This window comes from Mus caroli, unplaced genomic scaffold, assembly GCF_978045245.1.
Source record: "Mus caroli unplaced genomic scaffold, Mus_caroli_1 scaffold_20, whole genome shotgun sequence".
In the NCBI taxonomy this organism is placed as follows: domain Eukaryota; kingdom Metazoa; phylum Chordata; class Mammalia; order Rodentia; family Muridae; genus Mus; species Mus caroli.
Window position 1 is genome coordinate 53,724,748 of NW_028227275.1, and position 6,187 is coordinate 53,730,934.

A 6,187-nucleotide genomic window follows, 5' to 3' on the forward strand; every position below is an offset into this window, starting at 1 on the left:
ATGGCGGTTGGCAAGAAGCACCTGACGAAAGGTGGCAAGAAGGGAGCTAAGAAGAAAGTGGTCGATTCATTTTCTAAGAAAGCTCCTGCCATGTTCAATATTAGGAACATCGGGAAGATACTAGTCACGAGGACTCAAGGAACCAAAATTGCCTCTGATGGCCTCAAGGGTCGTGTGTTTGAAGTGAGCCTTGCCAATCTACAGAATGATGAAGTTGCGTTTAGAAAATTCAAGCTAATCACTGAGGACGTTCAGGGCAAAAACGGTCTGACTAACTTCCATGGTATGGATCTTACCCGGGACAAAATGTGCTCCATGGTCAAGAAGTGGCAGACCATGATTTGAGCTCACATTGCTGTCAAGACGACCGATGGGTATTTGCTCCGACTTTTCTGTGTTGGCTTCACTAAGAAACGCAACAACCAGATAAGAAAGACATCATATGCCCAGCACCAGCAAGTCCACCAGATCCGGAAGAAGATGATGGAAATCATGACCCGAGAGGTGCAGACCAATGACTTGAAGGAAGTAGTTAATAAACTGATTCCAGACAGCATTGGGAAAGACAGAAAAGGCTTGCCAGTCCATTTATCCTCTTCATGATGTCTTTGTTAGAAAAGTAAAAATGCTGAAGAAACCCAAGTTTGAATTGGGCAAGCTCATGGAGCTGCATGGGGAAGGCGCCAGCTCTGGCAAAGCAGCTAGAGACGAGATGGGTGCTAAGGTTGAGCGAGCTGATGGATATGAACCACCAGTCCAAGAATCAGTGTAAAATCCAGATTTTTAATAGTGACAAATAAGAAGTCCTATTTGTGAAAAAAAAATAAAGAAAAGGGAGACATGACAACATAACCTGAGGAAATCCAAAAAATCATCAGATCCTACTACAAAAGGCTATACTCAACAAAACTGGAAAACTTGGATAAAATGGACAAATTTCCTAGACAGATACCAGGTGCCAAAGTTAAAGCAGGATCAGATTAATGATCTAAACAGTCCCATTTCCCCTAAAGAAATATAAGCAGTCATTAATAGTCTCTCAACCAAAAAAAAGCCCAGGACCAGATGGGTTGAGGACAGAGGTCTATCAGACCTTCAAAGAAGACCTAATTCCAATTCTTCTCAAACTATTCCACAAAATAGAAACAGGAGGTACTCTACCCAATTTATTCTATGAAGTCACAGTTACTCTGATACCTAAACCACACAAAGATCCAACAAAGAAAGAGACTTCAGACCAATTTCCCTTATGAATATCAATGCAAAAGTACTCAATAAAATCCTGGCAAACCGAATTGAAGAACACATCAAAACGATCATACATCATGACCAGGTAGGCTTCATCCCAGGGATGCAGGGATGGTTTAATATCTGGAAATCCATCAACATGATCCACTATATAAACAAACTCAAAGACAAAAAACACATGAACATCTCATTAGATGCTGAGAAAGCATTTGAAAAAATCCAATGACCCTTCATAATAAAAGCCATGGAAAGAGCAGGAATTCAAGGCCCATACCTAAACAGAGTAAAAGCAATACACAGCAACCCAGTAGTCAACATCAAAGTAAAAGGAGAGAAGCAATCCCACTGAAATCAGGGACTACACAAAGCTGCCCACTTTCTTCATACCTATTTAATATAGTACTTGAAGTCCTAGCTAGAGCAATTTGACAACAAAAGGAGGTCAAAGGGATACAAATTGGAAAGGAAGAAGTCAAAATATCACTATTTGCAGATGATATGATGGTATATGTTAGATACCCTAAAATTTTCACCAGAAAACTCCTAAGCCTGATAAACAACTTCAATGAAGTAGCTGGATATAAAATTAACTCAATCAAATCAGTGGCCTTTCTCTATACAAAGGATAAACAAGCTGAGAAAGAAATTAGGAAAAAAAACATCCTTCACAATACTCACAAATAATATAAAACACGTTGGTGTGACTCTAACTAAGGAAATGAAAGATCTGTATAATAAGAACTTCAAGTCTCTGAAGAAAGAAATCATAGAAGAACTCAGAAGGTGGAAAGATTTCCCATGCTCATGGATTGGCAGGATTAATATTGTAAAAATGGCTATCTTGCCTAAAGCAATCTACAGATGCAATGCCATCCACATCAAAATTCCTACTCAATTCTTCATTGAGTTAGAGAGGGCAATTTGCAAATTCATCTGGAATAACAAATAACCTAGGATAGCAAAAACTATTCTCAACAATAAAGAACCTCTGGTGGAATCACCATGCCTGACCTCAAGATGTACTACAGAGAAATTGTGATTAAAAAAAAAAAAACTGCATGGTACTGCTACAGCGACAGACATGTAGACCAATGGAATAGAATTGAAGACCCAGAAATGAACCCACACACCTATGATCACTTGATCTTTGACAAGAGAGCTAAAACCATCCAGTAGAAAAAATACAGCATTTTCAACAAATACTGCTGGCACAACTGGTGGTTATCATGCAGAAGAATACGAATTGATCCATTCTTATCTCCTTGCACAAAGCTCAAGTCTAAGTGGATCAAAGACCTCCACATAAAACCAGAGACACTGAAATTTATAGAGGAGAAAGTGGGGAAAAGCCTCGAAGATATGGGCACAGGGGGAAAATTCCTAAAGAGAACAGCAATGGCTTGTGCTTTAAGATCAATAATTGACAAATGGGACCTCATAAAATTGAAAAGCTTCTGAAAGGCAAAAGGCACTATCAATAAGACAAAAAGGCCAACAACAGATTGGGAAAGGACTTTTACCAATCCTAAATATGATAGGGGACTAATATCCAACATATACAAAGAACTCAAGAAGCTGGGCTCCAGACATTCAAATAACCCTGAGACGGCCATCAATGGGAGGAGAGGCCCTTGGTATTTCAAAGATCATATTCCCCAGTACAGGGGAATGCCAGTGCCAGGAAGCAAGAGTGGGTGGGTTGGGGAGCAGGGGGGGGGGTTATAGAGGACTTTTTGGATAGCATTTGAATTGTAAATTTTAAAAATATCTAATAAAAAGAAGAAAAAAACAATGCTAACCATACAACCAAGGCAATCTAGGCATAGCAGGGAAAAAAGGAATTAATTTTCCAATTCCTCCTTGGCCTTACAAAAGGCACTTGGTATTTCCAGTGCAATTTCAACAAAATCTAAATGCTTAATACCTAATTATGCACTTACCAATATGTATAGAATTCTAGAAGACAGATAGCATTCGACAATCCCCTAATTTCATCTTGAGAGTCTGTATAGAAAGAGGTACATTCTCTTTCACTAAGGACAGACAAGGTAGTCCTCTGCTATATATATATATGCCAGGGGTCATAGACGAGCCCATGTGTGCCCTTTGGTTGGTGGCTTACTGTCTCAGAACTCAATGGCACTATTAATGATGCCAACTTGTTCTTGCAGACAAGTATCTAGCATGGCTGTACTCTGAGAGACTCTAACAGCTGCTGACTGAGACAAATACAGATACGTACAGCCAACTATTGGATTTAGTCCCAGAGAATAATCATTGGTAAGTTTTCCAAAACTGACTAGGGCATGGTTCACAATGTTTCTCTGAAAACAAATGTTTAACAGGCTGGATTACAGGGGGAAAAAATTCCACAGATTTTTTTTTCAGTTTCTTAGTAGAAAACAGGTCTCTCCCATTATTCCAACAATGCTACAGATTAGAGTCTATGACTATGATATGAACTAAGAAAGGGCCCATTAAAAGGAGCCCAAAATTAACCCTACTTAGTGTGCCACTATAAAACAGAATTTGTTTAAATGTTTATACTTGCAAACATATAAGCATTTCTGTTTCCCATTGGATACAGTCACTGAGCCTCAATGTCCTGGAACTCCTGGATCTAGTTGGAAATATGAGAAGATTCCAGATCCTTTAGATGGCTTTCCTTCTGATCTTTTTTGGAGAACTTCACTGCAGCTATACCTGGTCATTGCTGTTGGAACCACACCCTTGACAATGATACTGTCAGGGCTGGAGAGATGGCTCAGTGGTTAAGAGCACTGACAATGATACTGTCTCTGATAATGACAGCGGAATCTTGAGCCAAGATGACCTCCTGAGGATTTCTATCCCACTGGACTCCAACCTAAGACCAGACAATTGCTGCTGTTTTGTCCAACCACAGTGACTTCTCCTTTATTCTCATTACTATGACCACTTGTCCAACTTCAGTGTCTGTCACTAAATAAGTAAAAATAAAAATCATTTTTGCAGAACAAATGTGATGTATTTGGGTGTCAAGTTGATCAGGAAGTGATCGATGGTATATAGTTTTGATTGTCCATTCAATAGGACCAAGAGTCACCATTGAGACAACCTCCCAGAACATCTGTGAGGTACTACTTAGTTTAGTTTATCTTCTGTGCATTCCTCTGTGGGAATATGTTGATTACACTAACTGAGGGGGAAGTATCCACCTTAACAACAGCAGTATCAGTCCAGAGATTGGGTCTTAAAGTACAGAAACAGCCCCGTATAGGCATTCATCACCCCCTGTTCATCAGCATGTCACAGCCTAAATGCTGTACAGTCTTGAAATTTCCTCTGACAAATAAATTACTCCACTGCTTTGACTTTAGGCCCACCCAAACTTTCAGAACATGGTCAGAATCTTGCCAGAATTCTTTATTGTTCCTCAAAAGGGAAACATGAATTCCTCTCCCCAATTCCAAAGAAGAACCATTTTCATCTGAAGATTTCAGATAAAATCTTATAGAGGCTTCACAGTTCAGATTTGTGTCAGCATTGTAGTATACTGAACTTCCACAAGGACCATCCTTTGTATCTTATATCTGTACACTCTCCCAAAATGCACCACAAATCACAACACATGGTCTATAACAGGATCAGACTTGTAAGTAAAACTCCACTTATGGCTCCAAATGTGTTGTCTAATTTAGCATTGCTGTGACCAAGATTTCTGTGACAACTATTAATGACAGAAACAAATTTTTTAAAAATTTTTGCTCACAGAATCACAACATTCATTTAACCATAGGAAATAGGCATACCAATACTGAGACAAGAGTTTGTGGCCAAGGTTTGTCATTTCATGGTGGACCATGAAGCAGCATCATAACCAGTGGCCAACAAGCATTTTCACGGGCCCACTCCTCCATGAGCTAAAGAAGAAAAGGAAGCTTTCCCTCTTAAGAGAGATTGAGCCTCTGAAACACACAACCAGCCAGAGAAACAACATTTCAACAGCATGCTATGTGTCTTTTCTAATAGCAGCCAAGACTCTAAAATGTATATAAAGAACTTGAAAAAAAATCATTTTTCTGACTGAATTGTTTACCAATGAATCCTTTATTGTAGGGATTTGACAAAAGAAATATGAGATTAAATAAATAAACAAACAAACTGAAGCAAGCATGCACTTAGACAGGCATGAACACACATATCACAGAACCATATTAAGTTTCTGTATCATTTCAATTCATTCTAATATAACTGGAGACATGGGAAAGGATCTCAGTAACTGCATGGACCTCCCCAATGGGCTGGGGTAGTGGGCCTAGAATGAGGGTCCATGAAGCTAGGTGCATAAATATTAGGTGGTGACAAACAGAAACAAGCAGAGACAATTTGAATCTGAATGTATTTTGCAGCTCTCAAGCAGGGGATTTTATATATTAAAAAACCAAACATTGCATCTCTTAGAAACTGTATCTATTGAAACAGTCACAAATACCAACAAAAATGATTTGACACAGTAAAACACAAAAATCATCCAAGCATTATAACTCTGAAACTATGTATTCAGTGACTCACAAACAGAACATGTAACATCATTATTAATATAAATCATCAAAATATAACAATTCTAAAAGGATGTATTCAGTGTGGGCAATTGTCCAAGGTTAGTGGCATATTTCCAACATCCGGTTAATAAATCTTTATTGTCAGTGCTCTTAACCGCTGAGCTAACTCTCCAGCCCCATATGGTTAATGATTATTTAACAACTAACACCTGATTTTTTTTTATAAATCTTCAATCAATGCATAAATTTAAACTACTTTAATTCTTTCTAATTAAGGCTTTCTTTACCATATACCAAAATCCACCTCTGTTGACACACATGTAGCCACATGAAATCTTATTGTTAGGAATGATTTTATCTATCATAGTAGTTCTGTAAATCATTTAAAATGTAAA

General features: G+C 38.4%; 1 pseudogene; it reads left to right on the plus strand.

Moving 5' to 3' along the window:
• On the plus strand, positions 1-833 carry LOC110288942 (small ribosomal subunit protein eS1 pseudogene; annotated as a pseudogene).
• Positions 834-6,187: the final 5,354 nt, after the last annotated feature.